The 25,593-nt window shown below is 38.4% G+C and overlaps 1 protein-coding gene and 1 pseudogene across 1 annotated transcript in view; one reads left to right on the top strand and one right to left on the bottom strand.

Moving 5' to 3' along the window:
* GOLGA5 (golgin A5) overlaps positions 1-699 on the bottom strand; it is a 32,792-nt gene extending 32,093 nt beyond the window's left edge. The window contains exon 1 of the mRNA XM_021000296.2: positions 484-699. The gene's annotated coding sequence lies outside the window, so the exon portion shown is untranslated. The remainder of the gene's footprint in view (positions 1-483) is intronic.
* A 12,994-nt stretch (positions 700-13,693) lies between these two features.
* Positions 13,694-14,188, top strand: LOC110217758 (nuclear nucleic acid-binding protein C1D pseudogene; annotated as a pseudogene).
* The last annotated feature ends 11,405 nt before the right edge of the window (positions 14,189-25,593 follow it).

The raw sequence follows: 25,593 nt of genomic DNA, 5'->3' as shown, positions 1-25,593 counted from the left end.
CAAAACACTCATTACAGAACGAAATATTAGAGGGAGGCCCTAATGAGGGAATTTTTAACCTGTGGTCCATACACACCCTCCAAAACCAGATTTCGGAGGCGGGGCGGGGGGTGAACTTGGATGGGGAAAAAAAAATTACACCTTGATTTCAATGTAAGTGGCATTTTTTGTAATCCTATGTATTTCACTTTATGCATTTTAGAATGTTATTCTGAGAAGGGAGTTCACAGGCATCACCAGATTGCCAAAGGGGTCCACAACTCACAAAAAAGGTTAAAACCCCTCCCCCGGACCTTTTAAAAGAGGGAAGAGAAGGAATGGAGAAAAGGGGCGAGGAACGGTCCAAAAGACCTCTGGTCGGGACGGGAAGCAGGTGTGGGTTGGCGAGAGAAAGGAAGAGGAGAGCGACGGGACCCAACGGGTCAGTCCTCAGACGTTAACCGCCCACCCGGGCAGAGGCCTCAGGCCGCGCCTCCGCCTCACCTGACTGCGTCAGTCCCCGGCCCGGAGCGAAGGGATGGACGCCTGCCTTCCTCCTTTTCTCCTTGTTTTTTTCCCCCCTCTTCCTCCTCCTCCTTCCTCCGGAGCTGGAGGAAGGAGGGAGCCGGGAGACACTCGAGCAGCGTCCCGGCACCAGCCAGCCCCACTATCTCCGCTCTCTCTTCCGGGAGACGTGGAAGGGCGGCGTGAGGACCCCAAAACAGAGTGCCCGCTGCACTGCCCGAGCCAAGGTCCTAAACACAGAGAGGCGAAGGCGACTAGAACAGCGGGGTCCTAGCTCAAAGCCACGCCCTCCTTTCTCTGGCTGGACCAACCGATGGAGGGGCGGGACTAGGCACGCACGTGACTTGCGCAGCCTACCACGACCGCAGATGCGGCTGCTGGGGATGATGATGACTACAACTGCAGGCCACATTTACTTGGGGAGGGGCCACATGGTCCTACTGGGTGACTGACAGGAGATCCACGTTATCAGGAAGAATTCTACTGCCCCGCCTCCTCCGTATATCTCCCGCCAAGTGCCCTCAGACTTGGGTTCTAGGTTAACTTTGCTGAGTGGGCAAGTGGCTAGAGAGAGGAGGCCTATGAAGCTGTATTTTGCTTCTGGAAGGGTAGAAGCCTTCGACAAACTTTTATTAGATCTCCTATGCACAAGGCACTGTGCTAAGTGCTGGGGGGGACAAAGACAGAAATGAAACAGTCCCTGCCCTCAAGGAACTTATATTCCAATGGAGAAGACGATCCCTGCCAACATAGATTATATCCAATATATATGAATCAAATACCAAGTAACTTTGAAGGAGAAGTCCCTAGCAGCTTGATAAACAGGAAAGGCAATCCAAAGGAGATGGCCCTTGACCTTAGTCTTAAAGGAAACCAAAGATTCCATAATGTACAAGTGTTGAGAGAGAGCATTCCAGGAATGTGCAAAGGGAAAGAGCATAGCATGGGAGGAACACAAGGTCAATACGACTAGACCACAGAGAGCGTGGAATGTCAGGAAGTAATGTTTAAGTGAACTGAAAAGGTAAAAGCTTTCAATGCCCAACGGAGGACTCTTATATTTGATCCTGAAGATAATAGGGAACCCTTGGAATTTTTCAAGTAGGGGAATGAAATGGTCAGGCCAGATCTTTAGGAAAATCACTTTGGCAGCTTTGTGGAAGATGGATTGATTTGGGGAGACACTTGAGGCAAAGAGACCAGTTGCAAGGCAATACTGGTGAGAGTTCAGGTTAAGGGGCAGCTAGGTGGTGCAGTGGATAGAGCACCGGCCCTGGATTCAGGAGGACCTGAGTTCAAAATCTGGCCTCAGACATGTAACACTTACAAGCTGTGTGACCCTGGGCAAGTCATTCAACCCCATTGCCTAGCCAAAAATAAAAGTTTGAATGCAAGAGTTCAAGTCAAAAATGCTGAGGGCATGAAGTAGGGCCCTGGCCGACTGTGTGGGTAGAAGAAAGGTGGTATGTCTGAGAGATGATATGAGGTAGAAAGGACACAATTTGGCTAACTGGATCTATAAGATAAGTCAGAATCAGGAGTTGAGGATAATAACAGGGTTGTAAACTTGGGTGCCTTGAAGGATGCCTTGAACAGGGTTAAGAAAGTTCAGAAGAGAAGGGTAGGGGGAGAGATAAGTTCTAGTTTTGAACATGTTAAATTCAAGATGACTATGAGACATCCAGTTTGAAAATGTCCAGAAGGCTATAGATGATGGAGGATTAGAGTTGAGGAGTGAGACAAGGGGTAGGTATATAGATTTAAGAGTCATCTCCATAGAAATGATAACTGAACCCATGGAAAGTGATGAATTTTCCAAATGGAAGCATGTAGAGAAAAAAGAAAAGAAAAGGATACAGGACAGAATTTTGAGATACACCTAAAATTGATAGCAGTGACAAGCATTATCAAGCCAAGATGAAGGAGAATAGAATTGTTTATAATGTTTTTTTTCACATTAGTGATGTTGTAAGTAAGAATTAGAACCAACAGGAGAACCACCAGAAAGAAGAAACAAAACTCAACAGAAGAGAAAAAAAATAGCAAATAGTATACTTCAATCTGCATTCAAATTCCATAGTTCTTTCTTTGGATGTGGATAGCATTTTCTATCACGAGTCCTTTAGAGATGTCTTATATCTTTGTATTGCTGGGAGAGGTTAAGTTTATCAATATTAGTCATTGCACAACGTGGCTGATAAATTATGTACAACATTCTCTTGGTTCTGCTCACTTTACTCAGCATTAGACCATACAAGTCTTTCCAGGTTTTTCTCAAGTCAGCCTGTTCGTCATTTCTTATAGCACAACAGCATTCCATTACATTCATATACCACAACTTGCTCAGCCATTCCCCAATTGTTGGGCATCCTCTCAATTTCCAAGAATTGTTTATAATGTTAAGAGACTTTATTGAGATCACTTGATTACTCCCTGTGAAAGTTGTTAGGGAATCTGGGTGATATCAAGGCCAAATCCATCATTTTACAGATAAGGAAACTAAAAGTGAGTTGTCTAAGATCATGCAGTTATTTAGTAGCAGAACTAGGACAAGAACTCAAGTTCCCTAATAATAGGCATGTCATGTAGTAGGAAGAATATTTGGGAGTCCTAGGCTTTGCTAACAAACAGCTACATGATCATGGACAAATTTCTCTATTTACTTCCACTTGCTTTAATTAATCTTTCTGTGTTAAATCTATCACTTTCAAGAGGCTTTTTGAGGATAAAATGAGAAATTTAAAAAGCACTATAAAATGATCCTACATGTAAATACAAGACAGTTACATTTGGGGACTTATAGTATCATATAATTGCAACACTGAAGCTTTTACAAAGGAATGTATTTACTTCATAAGTCATATTCACAAATATACAAACTCATTCCCCTAAAGCATGAGAGGCATAATCCTCCTTTCTTTGCCTCACTTCAGTCTTTGGGGAGAAAAGAGATTAGGGGGCCAGGTAGGTGGCAGTGGATAGAGCACTGACCCTGAAGTCAGGAGGACCTGAGTTCAAATGTGACCTCAGACCAAACACTTGAGACTTACTAGCTGTGTGACCCTGGGCAAGTCACTTAACCCCAATTGCCTTAAAAAAAAAAAGGAAAAGGGATTAGGTTCATAGTTTAGCTCAGTTCTCATAGAGCACAGTCCTAGTTCCAGCTGCAAAGCCCACCCCAAACCCCCAAGAGTCCCAAGCACTCTGAATTCTCCTGGCTGCCTGTACTACCCTACCTTCAATCTTGGCTCCAAGGTCACCATGGCCTGTACTCCTGGCCTGTGGAGAACAGTCCAGGCAGCTGAAACTGAGAAGGGCAAACAACACAGAACAGAAACAAATACCACCAGACCCATTTCTCAGAGCTGGGGTAAAAAAGAGGAAAGCAGGGGAAGGAGAGTCCTTCTCTTTTCACTGGTTCAGTTCATGGTGTCCATACTATTGGGCAAAGCAGGTAGGAAAACCTGAAAGAGTGAGGCTGAAAAGACGGTGGAAAGAGAGTCACTCATCTCACCACTTTTAAAGATGCAGGCAGCCAGTCAAGGAAGCTACCCCTACCAATGTGGTAGAGGAAGCCAAACGGTATGCTCAAAAGGGCAGCCCTGGTTAGGTAATATTTGACTTGAGAAAGTTTAGTGTAAAGCTCCTTGAGGGGCAGGACCATTTTTGCCTTTTTCTTTGTATACTCAGTGCTTAGCACAGTGGTTGGCATATAGTAAGCACTTAATAAATGCTTGTTAACTGATTAAACTAACTCATTATACAAATAATAGGATCCAAAGCTGAAAGGACGGCTAGCCTAACCTTCTCATTTTATAGATGAGTAAGTTGAACCTCAGAGAAGATAAAATGACTCGCTCCCTATCAGTGTGCTGGAGCCAGCTCCTGCCCAGGTCTGAGATCTGATTTTAAAATTTTCAGCATGAGCATTTACACTTCAGAAGTTAGCAAACAGCTACAAATAAGGGCTTAATTCAGGGGTGGGGAACCTCAGCATGGAGACCACATGTGGCCCTCTAGGTCCTCAAGTGCAGCCCTTTGGCTGAATCCAAACTCCATAGAACAAACTGCTTAATAAAAGGATTTGTTCTGTAAAACTTGGACTTGATCAAAAGGCCACACCTAAGGACCTAGAAGGCCACATGTGGCCTAGAGGCCACAGGTTCCCCTCTCTTGGATTAATTTATTGTTTTGTTGATTGTCTACACGCAAAAAAGTGATGAAGAAATGTTAATAATGCAGATTAAACTTAAAAGTGTGTCAGGTGTACTTTTTTTTTTTCTTTCCAGAGAGCCAGCTGTTAAATATTACCAACACACACCTAGTACATGATATCTTTATTGGGCAAGAAGAGTAAAAAGAATTATTCCAAATAATATGATTGAAATTATTATTGAACTGCATGAAATAAAATGTAAATAAAGGGGTAGAGGTACTCCAGTGTGTCTCTCATCCTTGGCTCAATTAGTTAACAATAACTTTAGATAAAATACTTTCCCTCTCTGGACCTCCAGTTCTTCCTTTATAAAATAAGAGAATTGAACTAGGTCATCACTAAAATCCCTTTAAATCCATGTCCAGACTTCTGGCCAGCATAGCTCCCTGAAGAGGAGGTAAAATGCCCCACTCCCAAATAACTACCAGCCAAACCCGAAAGTTTACATTGACTAAATAATGATCAAGAAATCAAATGACAAAGTATAGTGACTTCTTCCACCTTAGAACTACACGAGGTGAATAGGAAAGGATAGGACCGACAATACAATGCTTCCCTGAATAACCAGAGAGGGGAGAGGGACATGCATGCAGCCCACAAGGCTCTATGCATAGAGGCAGCAACAGTAGTGGGCTTACCTAAGAAATCTCTAAAGTGCTCAGAAAGATCGGAAGCTTGAAAACCACTGAGCACTTGCTTTAGGAGTGTCCAGTTTGGTGCCTCAGCACTCAGATTTGGATATTCCAGGCCTAGGGATTCCAAAGTTCCTTCCACTGTGCACTGAGACACCAGAGAGGGCCTTGAAGATCCAGTGCTCTGAACCTCAAAATAGAGGTCAGTTTATGAACCCAGGTAATCCAGGTCAAGACTATGCAGGGCCAACTACCCCCATCCAAAAGCATAGCAGGAGGTGGTGCTTGGCCATGGCATAAAGCCCCAACTCAGGAACTAAAGCTGAAGAGATTAGTAAATCAAAGAAAATTCCTGCCAGTATCAAAAATTATAGCAAATCCAAATACTTCCCAAAACAAGACTGCAATTCCATAACAACTACAAACAGAAACTCAAAGGGAGAAAATGAACTTCATACAAATACTACATAAATACTCGAAGAAAAGAAGTAAGACATAAAAAATTCAATAAAAATTCTTGAGGAAAGAATTGGGAGAACAAATAGCCTAGAACAGAAAGTAGAAAATATTACCTAAGCAACAGATTCACTGAAACCTAAAATAGAACAGAAATCAATGTCTCACTAAGACAGCAAGAAATATTAGAACAAAACCAAAAGATTGAAAAAGAAGAAGAAAATGTAACATATCTTATATCAAAAAGAACTGACCTGCAGTCAAGGAAAAATGACTAAAGAATTATTAAACTCCCTAAAATCGTGATTTTTAAAAAAAAAAAGTCTGAACACTTTATTTCAAGAAAGCATAGATCAAAACTGCCTAGATCCATTTAGAATCACAGGGCAAGGTAAAGATATAAATAATTCACTGATCACCTCCTGAAAGAGCCCCACAAAAAGAAAAATCCCAGGAATGTCATACTTCAAATCAAGAGCTCCCAGGTCTTGATAATACTATAATCACCCTGCAAAAAACACTAAAAACATCCAGAAAGAAACAGTACCAAGGGACCACAGTCAAGATCACACAAGCCCTGGAAACTTCTACTCTAAATAAAAGATCATAAGATGCCACATTCTTTTTTTTTTTAATTAATAGTATTTTATTTTCTCCTACTTACATGTCAAGAAAATTTTTACCACTTATTTTACAAGATTTTGAGTTCCAAATTTTTCTCCTTCACTCCCTCCCCTCCCCTCTTCTGAGAATGGTAGGCAGTTTGATACAGTTTATACATGTGCTATTTATGTAAACATATTTCTATATTAGTCACAGTTGTGAAAGAAGAAATAGATCAAAAGGGAAAAAAATGAGAAAGATGAAATAAGCAAAAAAATATGTTTCAATCCGCATTCAGAGCCCATCATTTCTTTATCTGAGTATGAATAGCATTTTCCTTTGTGAGTCCTTTGTAGTTGTCTTGGATCATCATGTTGCTGAGAAGAGCTGAGTCATTGTAGTTGATTATCACACAATGTGGCTGATACTGTGTACAATGTTTTTCTGGTTCTGCTCGTTTCGCTTTGCATCAGTTTGTATAAGCCTTTCCAGGTTTTTCTGAAATCTGTCTTTCATTATTTCTTATTGCACAATAGTATTCCATTATATTCATATACCACAGCTTGTTTGGCCATTCCTCAATAGATGGGGCTTTCCTCAGTTTCCAGTATTTTGCCACCATGAAAATGACTGCTATAAATATTTTTACACATGTAGGTCCTTTTCCTTTTTTTATGATCTCTGTGTATGCACAGTTTAGTTACCCTTGGGGCATAGTTCCAAATTGCTCTTCAGAATGGTTGGATCATTTCATAACTCCACCAACAATTCATTAGTGTCCCAATTTTCCTACACCCTCTCTGACATTTATCATTTTCCTTTTTTGTCATGTTAGCCAATCTGACAGGGGTAAGGTGGTACCTCAGAGTTGTTTTAATTTGCATTTCTCTAATCAATTGTGATTTAGAGCACTTCTTCACATGCCTATAGGTAGCTTTGATTTCTTCATCTGAAAACTGCCTGTTCATATCCTTTGACCATTTGTCAGTTGAGGAATAGCTTATATTCTTATAAATTTGACTCAGTTCTTTATATATTTGCTATTTACCTCCTTAGTTTCTTTCTTGTTTATTTTTTGGTTGGATATGTTAAGTTCTGAGAGGGAATAGTTGAGGTCCCCTACTAGTATAGTTTTGCTATCTATTTCTTCCTGTAACTCACTTAACTTCTACTTTAAGAATTTGGATGCTATACTACTTGGTGCATATTTTTAGTATTGATATGGCTTCATTGTTTATGGTACCTTTTAGCAAGATGTAGTTTCCTTCCTTAACCCTTTTAATTAGGTCTATTTTTACTTTTGCTTTGTCTGAGATCAGGATTGCTACCCATGCTTTTTTTACTTCAGCTGAAGCACAACAGATTCTACTCTAGCTCCTTACCTTTACTCTGTGTCTCTCTGTTCGAAGTGTGTTTCTTGTAAACAATGTAAAGTAGGATTCTGATTTTTAATCCAGTTTTTAATTCTGCTATCTGTTTCTGTTTTATGGGCAGGTTCTTCCCATTATGATTACTACCTGTGTATTTTCCTCCATCCTATTCTTCCTCTTGTTTGTCCTCTCTCTTTTTTCACCCTTTCCTTCCTCACCAGCATTTTGCTTCTGCCTACTGCCTCCTCAATCTGCCCTCTCCTCTGCCAGTCCCAAACCCATTCTTGCCTTTTACTTAATCTCTTGCTTCCTCTTATTTCCCTGTCATGTAAGATAGATTTCTATATTCAACTGATTGTGCATATGATTCCCTCTTTGAGACAATAATGATGGGAGTAAGGTTTAAGTGATGCTCATTGCCCACCCTCCCATTTTCCCCTCCATTGTAATAGGTCTTTCCCACCTCTTCATGTGAAATAATTTACCCTATTCTACCTCTCCCTTCCTTCTGCACCCATTGTACTTCTCTTTCTCATCCCTTAATTTTTTTATGTCATTCCATCAAATTCGCCTTATACTCATACCCTCTATGTATATTCCTTTTAGTTGTACTATTACTGATATAATTTTTAAGAATTACAAATATCATCTCCCTGTGTAGGGAAATAAATAGTTTAGCTCTATAGAATCCCTTATTTTTTCTTTTCCCTTTTTACGTGTTTACACTTCTCTTGGGTCTTGATAATGGAGGTCAAATTTTTGGTTTAGTTTTGGTCTTCTCCTTATGATAGCTTGAAATCCTTCTATTTCATTGAATAGCCATTTTCCCCTGGGATATTATGCTTAATTTTGCTGGGTAAGTGATTCTTGGTTATAGTCCTGGCTCCTTTGCCTTCCAGACTATCATGTTCCCTGACCTTCGATACTTTAATGTTGTAGCTGCCAAGTCCTGTGTGATCCTGATTGTGACTCCCTGATATTTGAATTGTTTCTTTATGGCCATTTGTAGTATTTTTTTCCTTGACCTGATAGTTCTGAAATTTGGCTACAATGGTCCTTGGAGTTTTTATTTTGGGATCTCTTTCCTGAGGTGATTCTTTCAATGCCCATTTTGTCCTCTGGTTCCAGAACATTGGGGCAGTTTTCCTTGATAATTTCTTGAAAGATGCTGTCCAGGTCCTCCTTTTGATTATGGCTTTCAGGTAGTCCAATGATTCTGATATTGTCTCTTTTGGATCTATTTTACAGGTCAGTTGTTTTCCCCATGAGGTATTTTACATTTTTTTTCTATTTTTCATTCTGTTGAATTTATTTAATTGATTCCTGATGTCTTATAGAGTCATTAGCTTCCACTTGCCCAATTCTAATTTTTAAGGTGTTGTTTTCCTCAATTAGGTTTTGTACTTTCTTTTCCATTTGGCCAATTGTACGCTTTAAGGAGTTGTTTTCTTCTGTGGATTTTTGTATCTCCTTTTCCATTTGGCTAATTCTACTTTTTAAGCAGTTTTCCAAGCTATTGACTTTTCCCCCCATAATTCTCTTGTATCACTCTTATTTCTTTTCCCAATTTTTCTTCTACCTCTCTTATATGATTTTTAAGCTCCTTTTTGAGCTCTTCCATGAGTTCTTTCTAGGGCCTTCAGACACTTCTCATTTTTCTTTGGGGTTTTGCCCATAGGTGTTTTGACACTGTTGTCCTCTTCTGAGTCTGTGTCTTGGTCTTCCCTGTCACCATAATAACTTTCTATGGTCAGATTCTTTTTTTTGTCATTCTTTGCTCATCTTTTTTGTTTTGGTTTGGTTTTTGCCTTTTTTTTTTTAATTTGAGCTCTGCTCCTGGGGTGAAAGGGACACTGCCTCAGGCTTCTTGTGTGGGTGGCTGCAGGTCCTGACTGTTTATCTGGTGCCAAACTGATTTTGCCCTGAGGCCATGAGGGGCCCAAATGTCTGATGCTGTGCTGAGGGGTGGGGTAGGGTAGGTGGTGGTGGCTGGCACCACTGGAAGCTTTAATGATCTGGCACTTTACCTGGTGCTGAGCTGGGGTCCTAGTGGTGGTGTCTGACATGTACTGAGGCCCAGTGGGGGTGTTTCTGCATTTCCCTGGGGCTATGCTGAAGCCAGGGGAAGTCTGGCTGCTGAAGGATGTCTGTTTGCCTGGACCTACACTGAAACAAGCAGAGGCTCTTAGAGTTGGAGTCTGCCCATTTCCCAGGCTGTTTAAAGGCAAGTGGGTGGGGAGGGGGTCCTGGTGTTGGCATTTGCCTGCTCCACCAGACTGGGGCTTAGGATTTCCCACTGGTTTGCTGAGGTAGGGCTTGCTGCTGGCTTGCTGGGATGCTTCCTGTCCTGGTAATCGCTACCTTTTTACCAGAGTGAGTTGGACCTTTCTTGCTGATCTTCCAAGTTTCTTGGGTTAGAAGATTGTTTCTCCCCACTTTTTGCTGGTTCTTCTGTTCCAGGATTTGTTTTGGGGTGCTATTTTATGTTTGTTTGGAGGTGAATATGGGAGAGTTACAGCAGTTTACTGCTTATTCTGCCATCTTGGCTCCTGGAAGTTCCAGAAAGTAAATGCAATATTTTTAGAGGCAAAAGAAATAAAATACAACCAAGAATAACTTACTCTACAAAGGTGACTATAATACCACAGGGAGAAATAAATGAACCTTTAAGGAATAAAAGATATTCAGATATTTTTATGAAAAGACCGGAGTTGGGGGCAGCTAGGTGGTGCAGTGGATACAGCACTGGCTCTGGAGTCAGGAGGACCTGAGTTCAAATCCGGCCTCAGACCAAACACTTGACATTTACTAGCTGTGTGACCCTGGGCAAGTCACTTAACCCCAACTATCTAAAAAAAAAGAAGAAGAAGAAAAGAAAAGACCAAAGTTGCATAGGAACTTTAAATACCAATACAAGAGTCCAGAATCTAGAAGGAAAAATTTATTTGAGCAATTGGAGGGAATTTAGGATGATGTAGTATGAACAACCTAATGGGGGAGAAGAAACAAGTGTTCCTTCAGAATTTTAATGTCTTCAAAGGATATCAAGGGAATTAAATTTTTAAAAACGGAAGTCCTAGGGGTGGAGTGGTTCTATTTTGAGAAAAAGGAGGAAAGCTAAAAGGAATTTACTAGTGTAGAAAAGAGAAAGAAGAGAAATGGAAATTTTTATCATAATTGGGGGAGGGTATAAAAAGAAGAGTGTAAAAACATGGAGGATGGGTGAAGGGAATGGGCATTAGGTGAAACTTTTATCTGAAATGGACAAAGGAGGGTTGAACACATACTCAGAATTTGGTGTAGAAATACATCAAACAACAGGGGGAAAAATGAGAATAAATATGGGAGGGACTTAAAAATGAGGCTAATACTGGTAAAGCAGCAGCTGCAAGCAAAACAAACTTCCTGATCCTAAACAATGGAATAAAAGAGGGGAAAAAAGGAAGAAAAGAATTAGAATCTAAAGTGGGGGGAAGAGCATGCCTTAAACTGCCTCTTAAACAATTGGGGAATGACTGAATAAGTTGTGATATATGAATTAAGGAATATTATTGTGCCACAAGAAATGATGGAAGAGATCGTTTCAGAAAATCCTGGGTAGTATGAACTTAGGTAGAGAGAATAATTCTCCTACTTAAGTAGGAGGATAATTTATACAATAACAGCAACATTATAAAGAAAAACTACTTGAAAGATGTAAGAAAATCTGATCAGTGCCATCACTAATGATGTCTCTAGAGGACCTATGATGAAACATATATATATATATATATATATATGTATGTATGTATGTATGTATATATATGAAATAGTTTCCCAACTCCAGTCTTGTATGATTTTCTAATATACTTTGTGGTTCTGTCAGGTTCCTATTTCTGTGTGCAATTTTCTCTACATGACAGCAGGTGGCATCCAATACTTTTGAGTAGATGATTATTATTTTGCTTTCAAATTCTACTTATGCTAAGAGTCTGCCAGAAAACGTAAGCTTATGATATGTGTTTGAATTGACTTATGATCTTTTATACAGTATTTTAAAAGAGTTACAAAGATAAATTCTTTTTAATTCTTAAATTCATTCATCTTAGATATCTTCTTAAACATTTCAAATCTTCTAGAGTTCAAAGAAACCTTTGCCTTTTCCACAAGACACATTCCTTGATAGTTCTGACTATTGCTTCATTTATGCTAGCATCACACTATGCCAGGGAAAGGAGTCAGTGTTCTCCTTATTTCTTATTGATCTTTCCAGAGTCTTCTTCTGCTCTGGAAAGAAAAACACTCAACAACCTTTCCTACTTTGAGGCTTACTCCATCCATCTATATCAAACAGTCCAAGGATCCTTATTGCCATCATCTGTTGGCTTACAAATCATTCTTCCTCCTTTCTAAAAGAGTTTGGTACCAAGTTCAAAGTCTTCCTCTACCACCCCACTCTTTGCCCTTATACTTGGTGACTTCAATACTCATGTTGAAGTTTCTCCAAACACCTTAGCTTCCCAGTTTATCAACCTCTTCAACTCTCATAACTCATATCTTTTTTTTAAAAAAAAGTTTTGCTGATGCTTTTCTGTTTTATATCTGTTATTTCCCAATGACTACCCTCTCCAATAGAACCCTCCCTTGTAATAGAGTTAAACAGAATAAATCAAGACATTGACCATGCCTTATAATATATGCCTCATTCCACATTTTTGTTTACTGCCTTTATGGTAAGGGGCATGTTTCACCATCAGCCCTCTGAAATAACTACTTGTCATTGAATTGACCTGAATTCTGAAGCCAGAATGCAAGAGTAGACAGTCATCTGCTATAATCAAATGTGAGTACCCAATTTTATTTTGAGTGATGGAAATCTCAGGTTAAAATGAAATCTCTTCTAAGAAAGTGACTTATGTATACAGCAAAAGGCTCATCTACCATAAGGACGATAAGAGGAGAGCTGTGTAAAGTCTGAATTAGTTACTTCTACTGTGCCCTGAGAAGTGAACAAATGAGATGGCCTGAGAAAACTTGACAAACAATAATTTGAGGAGGATGGGCCTTTCTTTCTTGTGGATCTGGGTCAAATGTAGCTCAAACTATTCCCTGGGGATGGTGTGAGATTTTAGTCAGTTACTTGATTCTGGTTATTTTAAGTTCCCCTTCCTTCCTCTTTCTCTTCTACAATTTTCTCTTCTTTTAATATGATGCCTTTGAATCCTTTTCTTTCTCAAGATTCTCTTTAGATACATCCTCTTCCCAAAAACAGGCCCCATTCCTCATCCTTCCCTGGGTTTGCCTACTTATCTTCCTTTTTTCCCCCTCTTTACTTCTGTTTCTTCCCTGATTCCTCCCTTAACTCAGAAAGAGAACTACTTCATTCTTATCAGAACTCTGTCACTGCATTATTGTGTGACCTTGGGCATATAACTTCCCCTCTCTAGTCATTGGTTTTCTCCACTGTGAAAAGAGAATCTTGGACTAACGGACTTTTAAGTTCCCTTCTAGTTATAAAAATCTAGGAGGTCCTGTTATACTTTACTCCTAGGCTGGTGGTTATTGATTTTTATACTTTCTTAGGTAACTTTAATTTTTTAATTTTTAATTTTGCTTAAATAATTAATTTTATATTTTCTTAGGTAGCTTTAGACTCATACTAGGGACATATTATCTTGGAGCTCTGAAGCCGAAATGTAAGCTTTACATTACCTTATGCTTTACTTGTTTATCATTTTTTAACATAAAGAAATTAAGAGTTCTAATGCTGGGTTTTGAGCTCTGTGTGGTTTTGCATTTAACCCTCATGGCAGCATGCCTGTGCCAGTTTGTGTGTTTATTTAGCTTACTTCCTAACTTCATCTGAGTGTATGAAACTTGCTTCTTGACCATGTCTGGCTTCCCCCAGAAGAGTGAGTAACAGATAAGTTAGCATGGCAGAATAAGATATTAGTGAAGACTATCCAATAGAAATTCATGAGTATCTGTCAGCATTTGAGAATTCCCTCCATTCTGTGGATAAAATGTTAAAGACCATGATGTCAGTTTCTAGAAATGAGTTATTACAAAAGTTAGACCCACTTGAACAGGCCAACTTGGATTTAGTTTCTGCTTATATATTGAATTCAATGTTTTGGGTTTACTTGGCCACTTAAGGAGTTAATCCCAAGGAACATCCAGTAAAGCAGGAAATAGATAGAATAAGAATATATATGAACAGAATCAAAGAAATTACAGACAAGAAAATGGCTGCCAAACTGGATAAAGATGCTGCTTCAAGATTTGTAAGAAATGGTCTCTGGGAAGCCAAACCAGAAAAAGAATCAATGTCCTCAAATAAAGGAAAAAGTGAATCTTTGGTTTTAGTTGGTGAATATTCAGAAGTATTCCATGTTAACTTTTGGCCCTATCCCTTTAAAAACAGGTAGAAAATGGAAGAAGATTGTATTGAATTTCAACTGGAGAAACTAGGTTTAAATACACATGGGTATGACATTTTTCTTGGAATTTGTTACAAAATGTGCCCTCCCCCCAATATTTTAATTGATTTTTCTAGTTCTTAAAAGTTTGAAATTTTATATCCGTATTTGGATAAATATTAACCTATAAATTATTACATTTCAGCTCAGTGTTTTTTATAAATATATTTGCTATTATACTGCTCTTATGAATTACATGAATTCTGCAAGTGAAAAGTGTACATCTATTTTCAGTATATTGTGTTTAAAAAACGATGAAGTAACTAAATATTTCTTTATAGTGTGATTATTATGGTCATCTCTTGTTTGTTTCTAGAAATCATTGATCTTTTAAAATAGGTAATTGAAATGCTATATTAAAACTTAAAAGGTGATATAAAGCTTACAACTATTTGTCTACAACATCCATTTAAAAATAAATGAAAATGTTATTTAAATAAGAGTTGAGATTTAATACTGAGATTTTGAGTAAAGAATCACAAATTCTTACAAGTCATTCCCCAAACTGATAAATTGTCAAAGGATATGAACAGGCAGTTTTCAGAGGAAGAAACTAAAGATATCTATAGTCATGTGAAAAAATGCTCTAAATCACTATTGATTAGAGAAATGCGAATCAAAACAACTCTGAGGTACCACATCACTCCTATCAGATTGGCTAACATGACAAAACAGGACAATGATAAATACTGGTGAATATGTGAAAAAATTGGAACACTAATGCATTGTTGGTGGAGTTGTGAAATGATCCAACCATTTTGGAGAGTAATTTAGAGCTATGCCCAAAGGGCTATAAAACTGGGCATGCCCTTTGACTCAGCAATACCACTTAAAAGTCTGTATCCCAAAGAGATCATAAAAACAGGAAAAGGACCCACATGTACAAAAATATTTATAGCAGCTCTTTTTGTGGTAGCTGAGAATTGGAAATTGAGGGGATGTCCATCAGTTGGGGAATGGCTGAACAAGTTGTGGTATATGAATGTAATGGAATACTATTGTGCTATAAGACATGATGAACAGGCAGACTTCACAAAAACATGGAAAGATTTACATGAACTGATGCAGAGTGCAATGAGCAGAAGCAGGAGAACATTGTACACAGTAACAGCCATACTATGGGATGACTGACTCTGATAGACTTGGCTCTTCACAGCAATGCAAGAATCTAAGACAGCTCCAAAAGACTCATGATGGAAATTGCTATCCACATCCAGAAAAAGAACTATGGAGTCTGAATGCAGATGGAAGCATACTATTTGCTCTCCTTTTCCTTTGTTGTTTTGTTTTATTGCATTCTCGTGGTTCCTCTTATTGGTTCTAATTATTCTTTACATCATGACTAATGAGAAAATATACTTAATATGAACGTATAAGTTGAGCTTATATCTGATTGCACACTGTCTTGGTGGGGAGAGAGGAGTGGGAGGGAGGGAAAATTTAAAACTCAAAATCCTGTGGAAGTGAATGTTGAAAACTATAAAATAAATTAATTAATTATCCAAAAAAAAAATCACAAAAAAAGAATCATAAATTCTTTGACCTGGAAAGAATCCCAGATGTCATCTACTTTCAACACCCTCATTTTATCAGTGAAGAAACTGCAGCCCAGAAGTGACTTGTTCCCATTCCTTTACTCTAAATGCTAGAGTTATTATCTTTATTGTTTTATGACTCTTTTGAGTAAGCTTTTTTTCAGATGATTCACTTAAGTTGGTCATCCTGTTCATAGAAATTTTGTTGCAGAGGTTCCTATGAATAGTTAACCATAATTACTTGTTCTTGATTAAAAATACTTAGCTGTTCAAGTGCTCTCGCTCTCTCTCTCTCTCTCTCTCTCTCTCTCTCTCTCTCTCTCTCTCAATGCTTTGTGTATTCTTCCAGTTATGTTTTCTTAGGTTACATTATGGCAGGCCCACACAACATACCACCCATAGGCTGCTTTGGTGGGCCTGCAGGTCATATGTTGTGCAGGCCTGTATTATGATAATAGTTGCAAGTGTCTGCATCAGGTAGAATCCAAACAGGGAGATTACAGCATCCTTATAATTTGTCTCATTTTTGTGCAACATTTATTAGTGATGGTTCTATATTGAACTTTTCAATACCTCATGAATTAAGCCCATAAAACTTTGACCGCATATTTCCAATTAATGTGAATGTAAAAAAAACCCCATGCTATCACATACAGGCATGCCCAAAACAGTAAAATACTTTAATTTTTGAGAAAGAAAATGGTATGATTTTTGTGTGATTAATGCCTCATGTGTAACCTTGAGTAAATGGATTTCTTGATTTATAGAAACAGATACTGGAAACGGTCTTAAAATGTGATGGATTTTATAAAGCATTTTGGACTCTTTCTGTGACACTTGATGAGGAAGACATTGATGGACGCACAAATTCTGTTCTGTCTATAATGTCAGATAATTTGAAGAGTAGAAGAACATTTATAACTACTGCATACTCCACTTGCAGCCTCTCAAATAAAATTATTTTCTTTAAAACATTTTTGTGATAATTATTATTATAAGATTAAATGCAGTGTGCATGTTTTTGTGTTGTCTTTATCTATTATGCAATGGTTATTTCTGAATATTTCCTATTTTTATAAAGGTCAGAAAAACAAAGGAAATTATTTGTCATAAAAATAAAAGAAACTTGCTTCTCTGTTCTCCTCTGAATTGCTGCAGCACCTCTTAGAAGGTTCCTGCCTTTACATAATCAGTTCAAAGACCTCGAGACAGCAAAGGATATTGTAACCAGACGAGAGATAAACTTCTATCTTAAGCAACTTTTAAGTGACAACAGCTCATCCCTCTGTCCTACTGGCTATTCTACTTTTTTTTTAACTATTTATTTTTAGTTTTCAACATTCACTTCCATAAGATTTTGAGTTTTAAATTTTCTCCCCCCCTTTTCCCCTCCCCAAGATAGCATGCAATATAGGTTCTACTTATACAATCAATATTAAGCATATTTTCACATTAGTCATGATGTAAAGAAGAATTATAATTAATTGGAGGAACCATGAGAAAGAAGAAACAAAATAAAACAACAAAAGAAAAGGAGAGCAAATAGTATGCTTCCATTTGCATTCAGACTCCATAGTCCTTTCTCTAGATTGGCTATTCTACTTTTGAATAAGCCCAAAATGATTGTATGATTGGTCAGTAAATTTGAACCTGCCATTGTTTACAGTAGGTATAAATGCAGAAAATAGATTTAATGAGAAGTAGGACTGGACCCTCCCTTAAGACAGACTGGAGATGGATGAAAAGAGTTGATTTGGATTAGTAGAAATCTGTCTTGGGATCTTGTTAACTTCCTAATATCAATATTTCTTAGGAGCTCTGAGACTCTTTTTTTCCTCCCATTTTTATTATTTCTCATGGCAATTGTCCTGCCTAGTGTGAGGCATGATTTTGAGGGTGAAGTTTTGTGCCTTACTGGCTCTCACCAGCAGATTAAAATCTGTTTATTTGTATACATATTGATAAAATTTCACTGGCTGAAGAAATACTCCTCCAGCCCAAGGTGATCCTATTTTGTTCAGCCTTTATGTTGTCTCCAGAGAAGGAAGTTCTGAAACACAAGTATCTATTTATCAATTCTAGGGGCAGGATTCCATGAGATGTTAGGAGATAGATGAAGCAGGAAACACACTATGTAGTGGCCTTTTATCAGGCTTTATTATTTGTGGCTGAAATTGTTGGGAAACAGTAAGGAGAAGGAAGATGAAGGGGTGGGAATTGGTCTTTCTTCTCCTTAAACTGGATATTGGGTATTTGTTAATAAATTATTCATTTCAGGGTAAAACACACACACACACACATACACACACATACACACACACACAATACTAGTAGAATTTTGTTATTAAAAAGACGGATTGTTGTCTTCACCATAAGCTTAAGGTCATTAAATGAACTTTATAATTTCCTAACAGCAATACAGCCCGCTGTCTTCCCCTTGTTCAATTCTGTACTCAATTCGTTGTCCATCTGGACTATCTGTCCCAGATGCACATACTGGTGGACAAGCTCTTCAGGTTGTCCATCCAAATTCGTATTGTCATCTGGGTAATAAACATTCTTCATCCACTGGCTCTTTCCTGTGTGGATGGTCAGGCTGAATTTCTTTGGATGGTTGCAGATCTTATCCAAGAGGGTCTGCATTGTTTTGGGGCTTGATGTAATCAGTCTAGTAACTAACAGAAGCAGAACCAGTTATACATTGAGTACAAGAATGAATAGGTTTCAGGGAATGCTGGGCCATTGCTCCCCCAGGCCAAGTGACTCTTGCCTTTAGATTCTAAGGAGTAGAACTCCTTAGGGGCTGAACTCCTACTACTATAAAGCCCCTATCCTATCAGAGTAATTTCCATTAACAATCAGCCCTTATCAATATATTTGTCAATTTAGCTCACTTTTTTTCTCTTTTTTTTGTCTATAAAAATTATTTGTTCGATGGGGTGACTCTCTGGGAGGGAGAAAGGTAGTGGAAGAATACTGGGGGAAATTTAGGTGAGATTAAAAAATAACAAGTGACACATGCATGTATATGTGTATATGTATGTGTATGTGTGTGTGTGTGTGTGTGTGTGTGTGTGTGTGTGTGTGTATTCAGCTAATGGAAACAAGTAGCTTTTAGCAAAGACATTTACTAAGAACATTAGCTACCTGGCATATATTCTCCCACAAACAGACATAGTTCGTGGGAAGAGTTGGCACAAACTTGGAGTACAATGGAGTGAAATGTACATTTAGCTAACACACGTGACCAAAATAACTCATAGCTACAGTATTGCAGGGCTTTGATGTCCTTTCTTTCTTAGTGGGCTGCTCAGCAAGTTCCCCTCTTTGGTGTAGCATCTCTGCTAGATGTCATTCAGTTGTAATCCTAGGCTCACCTTCTCTCAACAGCTTGACTCTTCATCATCAGGGGTAGCTGTCTTTTGAAACCATAGCTATCCAGCTCTTTTTGTGGTGGCAAAGAATTGGAAATTGAGAGGATGCCCATCCATTGGGGCTGAGCAAGTTGTGGTATATGAATGTAATGGAATACTATTGTGCTATAAGAAATGACCAGCCTGACTTCAGAAAAACCTGGAAAGACTTACATGGTCTGATGCTGAGTGAAGTGAGCAGAACCAAGAGGACTTTGTACACAGTAACAGCCACGTTATGCGATGTTGTTAAACTGAACCCTTCTCAGCATTACAAGGATCTAAGACATCTCCAGGGGCCTCGGGATGGAAAATGCTGTCCACATCCAAAGAAAGAACTATGGAAGTTGAATCACTATCACTTATTTTTACCTTCTGTTGAGTTTTATTTCATCTTTCTGATGGTTGCTCCTATTGGTTTTAATTTTTACTTACAACTTCACTAATGTGAAAATATGTTTAATAGGAATGTAAATGTAAAGCCTATATCAGACTGTGCACCGTCTTGGGGGGGGGGAAGAAGTGGGAGAAAAATTTTCAACTCAAAAGCATATGGAAGTGATTGTTGATAAGTCAAAATAAATTAAAAAACAAAAAGAGAGATACCTATGGGCATCAACTTTGAAATGCCCAATAGGCAATGGGTGTCATAGATATAGTCCCTTCACAAAATGGCTTTAGGACTGGATATATAGATCAGAGAATTATCAGCATAGAACCAATGTTAAATCTATGAGAGCACTGCACCCATAATAAAGTAACTTACTTTTGTGTGAAAAAAAAAAAGAAACCATAGCTATCTCTTTTCAGTTGCCAAGGGTCCCACTTCTTATCTTGAGTAACTGCACCTGGATATAGTGTCTTCTCTATAGGTCCAGTAGCTATGCATCAAAAATACATGGTAGATGGGTGTGGGAAACAGGAGAGAGAATTCTCTTGTCCCTTTCTCCCCCACCCCAAATCAAAACCATCCCCTCTCAAGAGACAACTTCCTCCTCCATTTCTGACTCCCAGTTTTGACTGCTCCAAACTGAAGAGGTGTCTTTTAAAAGTTAGCTCATTTCCCACCAGCCAGTGGGTAACTATCTCACTTGTTGTTGTTTGTCCTTCTTTCTTGAAGAGGGTCATGATATCAGGAAGGTGATGTCACGACTTGCAAGTGAATTGGATTTAAGTGAAGATAGGCTATGTAAAGTCACCAGCCTCACTCTCTCCTCTGGAGCCAGTGGCAAGATGACCAGGATGACTGGAGATGGCTCTGGCTGCCATGGGAGACCATAACCTTTTTAAGCTAAGGTCTTTTCTGAGTCTCACTTTGACCAAGGAAACGTCCATTCAGTGCTGAAGGCTAGGTAAGAAATGAGGCAAAAAAAAAAGTCTCTTTTATCTAGTCAAAAAACAAAACAGAAACAAACAAACAAACAAAACCAAAATCAGTCTGGGAGGGGAAATCCAAAGCAGAAACAATTGCTATTTACACTCACTCTGAGTCATCACAGCCTAAACAATCCCAAGTGAGACTTATTGGTCAATCAATGAGAGCAAGAGTGATTTGGGTTGCAGGGTTGCCTTGCAGATCATTGGTTGTCCTTTCTTTTCAAAGAATCACCAGCCTTACTCTCTACTCCAGAGCCACCTGGGTCCAGTGGCAAAATATAGATCAAGATGACTGGAGATGGCCCCAAGCATAGATTTTAAGTAAAAAAGGAAGGAAGAGATCATTTTGGGGTGGCTCCATAGAGACCATGGGATTTGAACTAGGCTTTGAAGAATGAGAAGGATTTGGATAAGTAGATACAGAAAGAGACTGACCGAAAATAAACACTTGCCCATTTATATATGGACTTGCTTGGAAGGAATGCCTCCCTGGTAGTTGGGAGATCTGGCTTCTTGTCCCAACTCAGCTACTTAGCTGTGATTTCTCTGGGTGTCAGTTTCCTCATCTATAAAATAAGGCAGTGGCTCGGATCAGCAGTTCTTAATCTTTTTTGTGTCATGTATCCCACCTTTGGCAGTGTGGTGAAGCGCATGGTCCCCTTCTCAAAATAATGTTCTTAAATGCATAAAATAACATACATAGCATTGCAAAGGAAACCAGTTATATTGAAATACAGTAATCATTTTTTAAAATTTCAGAAACCCCAAGAATCCCTTATTTTAATGATCTCTAAAGTCTCTTCCAACTCAAGTATAGTATGTCTTAAGGTTCCTTCTAGTCCTAACAACCTGTGAGTTGAACATTCTTTGAACTGAAAGGAAAAACATAAGAACGCGAACAGTTATACCATTTCTTCTTCCCTTTTCAAGGAAAAGTAGGAGAAAAATGAGAGATAAAGTTAGCCTGGGTGATTCTGAAAATACTAGGAAATAAATGTTGTTAAATCTGTCACATGCACTTGTCTTCCCCAAAGAGTTTTAGGTAAACTCTTTTTCCTTTTTTGACCTCTATCCTTCCCTTTCTTTCTCCACCAATACCTAACTTTAATGTGTCTAGTGCCCTACCCAGTCCTACCCTCATCAGTTCCCAACCTGCCCCCTCAAAATTTGCTTGATCTGTGTCCTATTCCTTAAAGGCCCTGCTCTACTAGATAGCATGAATAGAATCATAATATCCAGAGTGAGGATGATAGTTCCATTTGCACTCTGCTCCAGTCAAATCACATCTGGAGCACTGTGCTCAGTTCTGAGTACTTCAGTTTAAAAAGAGATAGTCACAAGCTAGATTATCCAAAAGAAGGAGATCAGGATAGAAAGACTTTGAAACCTTCTTATATGAGGAATTGTAAAAGGGATTAGATTTGTTTTTGCGGATCCTAGCGGACAGAACCACAGGAAAGCAGATCTGATCTCCATATGAGGAAAGTCTTAAGAATTAGAAGCTCCAAAGACATGGGAAAACTGGAATACTAATGCATTGTCTGTGGAGTTGTGAAGTGATCTAACCATTTTGGAGAGCAATTTGGAGCTATGCCTAAAGGGATATAAAAATGTGCATACCCTTTGACCCAGCAATAGCACTTCTAGGGCTGTATCCCTAGAGATCATAAAAATGGCAAAAGGATCTACATATACAAAAATATTTATAGCAGCTCTTTTTGTGGTGGCAAAGAATTGGAAATTGAGGGGATGCCCATCAATTGGGGAATGGCTGAACAAGTTGTGGTATATGAATGTAATGGAATACTATTGTGCTATAAGAAATGATGAGCAGGTAGACTTCAGAAAAACCTGGAAAGACTTGCATGTACTGATGTTAAGTGAAATGAGCAGAACCAGGAGAATGTTGTACACAGTAACATCCATGCTGTTTGATGACTAACTGTGATAGACTTAGCCCTTCTCAGCAATGCAGGGATGTAAGACATCTCTAAAGGTCTCATGATGGAAAATGCTATCCACATCCAGAGAAAGAACCATGGAGTTTGAATGCAGATCAAAGCATACTATTTGCTCATTTTTTTTCTTCTGTTTTGTTTTGTTTCATCTTTCTTGTGGTTCCTCCTATTGGTTCTAATTCTTCCTTACAACATGACTAATGTGAAAATATGTTTAAATAATGTATATGTAGAGCCTATATCAGATTTTACGCTGTCATGGGGAGGGAGGTTGAGAGGGAGGTGAAGAAAAATTTTAAACTCAAAAGCTTATGGAAGTGAATGCTGAAAACTAAAAATAAATTAATAATAATAAAAAGAGAAAAAATAATAATTAGAAGCTCTAAAATGGAAAGGATTGTCTCAGGAATTAGTGAGTGACCTCCATGGTTAAAGGTCTTCAAGCAGAGACTGAATGACCTCTCATTGGAGGTAGAGAAAGGATTCATGATTTAGGTAGAAATTGCAACTAGAGGGCCATTGGGTAACTATCTCTCTAACTCAATCTAAAGCCTCATATTCACTAAAGTGATAGCACCTTGTGATTATATCCTGGGGTATCGACATCTTGCAAAGTATTTCAGTGACTACATGAATGGGGAGGGGTAGAGGTTGGAGACATTAAATCCTTCATATACATCTATATGTCTATATATGTCTATATATATTATATATATATATATATATGTCTATATATATATATATATATATATATATATATATATGTAAGTATACACATATATTTGTGTGTATGTATATAAAAAAAACCCTTGCCCATAGAGTCCAAAACTTAAGATGTATAGTGCCTCACATCTCTCACTCTAATGTGTGTGTGTGTGCGTGTATATGTGTGTGTGTGTGTGTAAGCTACTCACTTTCTGGAATGGCTTGTTCATTTTAACCTACATTCCAATGACATCATGAGGGTGATATCTTGACTTGCACATAAATTGGATTTCAGTGAGGCAGAGTTGCACACTGTCATCAGCCTCACTCTCTTCCAGAGTGATCAAAGTCCTGTGGCAGGACAAAAATCAAGATGACTGGCGATGGCCTGGGAGAACTTCTCCCAAAGCCGCCATTTAAAGAGGGCTCCCAGACCAGCCAGCTCTTCTACATTCCTTGAAACGGACTCTGCTGTGTTCTCCCCTTTTCCCCTTTCTATCTGCTTTCTTTTGTGTGTTGTCTTCCACGTTCCTTGAGGGCAGGGACTATATTTTTCTCATTTGTATCCTCAAAACTTAGCACAGTGCCTGACTCACAGTAAGTGTTTAATAAATTTTATTGACTGATTTACTTATCACTAAGACAAAAGAAATAATAACATCACAGGTAGTCGCATATTAAAGCATACATTATAATTCACACATGAGCCTGGATCACACTCTCCCACTGATATATTAAAGTATCTATGAGAAAGAGTGAGTACACATAGAAACATCGCAGGGAAGTATATGAAGGAGGAAAACCCACGTGCTCAGATAACTTAAAACTGTGGCCTATAGACTTGGATGTCATTGGTCCACTCAGAAACCTTCATCAAACAAAGCCATTTCTCTACTAACTGTTTCTCTGTAGGCCCTCCCCACTCCTTAGCTGGGCATATCCTCTTCTCTTTTATTTTTGAACTGATATAGCATCTACAAGATCTTTCAACTTATAATCACCTTAAAAGTCCATTAGGAAAGTGTTACACTATCAAACTGGCTAGCAATTCCTTTTAAGCCCCATAACTTATCACTGCTATCAGTGCTTATCAGTGCTGTCATTACAAAACTCAACAAGATCTTTGGGCAAGATAGGCCAACTATTCCCTCACCAAGATGTTGAGTCATTCAATCAGAACTGAACTCACAGCAAAAGAACTCAGATTCACTGTTTGGGTAGTAAGGCAAACCAGCCTTGTCAGCTTTTCACTCACCAGAATTTAGATCTCAGCATCTCTTCTAAAACCACAAAACAGCCACAAAAACCTTTCTGTTTTCCCTTCCTAACCCAGAAAGGGACAAAAAAAAAAGGACAAGCGTTTCTGGGGGAACTTCCCCTCTCTTAAGCTCTCTATAAGCTCTGGTAGACAATAGCTGGTACTAAAGCTATTTTCCATTGATCTTAAACCTTTATTTAGCCAATTAGAAACTAAAAGCTGAAGTTTTCTTATTAGGTAACTGCTTCTACTAGTTTCTTCAAATAGATCTAACAAAATTTATTTTTAAGCCCCTGCTGAGTCTTCTCCATGTGTGACCACTCTGGTCTCTACCTCAGCCTCAGCCTCCCATATCCTCAATGGCTAAAATAAGATCCTCTTGGTACCCAGAGACTCAGCTTTCACTTATTTGGTAACAATTTCTCCTATAAGTTCAATAGTCCTTATTTAATCATCCTTCAGTCTCTAAATAGTTACATGATTTTTTTTCATTTTTTAGTTTTACCCTCTAAGTTTAAAACAGCTATATGCAAATGAGCTGAGGGAATCCTTTTAGCACTAAATTGCTTCATATGAAAGAGCTGTACTTTACACACACACACACACACACACACACACACACACATGCCTATATGTATAAATATAAGAATATATATACAAATATTTACATGTATAAACACACAAAAATATAAAGAAGGAGTGTGAAAGTATTTGCTGATTAATTTAGAAGATTTCATTGAAATTATTTGCTAAAGCATTTGGTGCATAAGCTACAGTTATTTTCATAGTAGTCTTTTTGCAAATATTTATCATCCATACTACAAATGCTCCATGAGATAATTTCTTGTTGACTTTGGATGAATGACAAAACATCTCCAAGGAAAACTGGTGAGTCATTCTTCCCTTTAGCCACATGTTCCTTATTCTTTAGGTTTCATTATATTGCGAGGATTCACTTCCTCCAATGATACATCCACTCAGTGGTCATTGGACAAGCATCTTGCATTTAGAATACTGATAGCCAATTTAAATTTTATAGATGGCCTAAAAACTGATTCTTAGTATCCTGTTCCCTTGCCATTGTCACTGCAGAAGGAAGATGCCCAGG

The sequence above is a fragment of the Phascolarctos cinereus genome, unplaced genomic scaffold, assembly GCF_003287225.1.
Source record: "Phascolarctos cinereus isolate Bilbo 61053 unplaced genomic scaffold, phaCin_HiC Scaffold_3;HRSCAF=262, whole genome shotgun sequence".
NCBI lineage: Eukaryota > Metazoa > Chordata > Mammalia > Diprotodontia > Phascolarctidae > Phascolarctos > Phascolarctos cinereus.
This window is presented reverse-complemented; position numbering and strand designations above follow the sequence as displayed.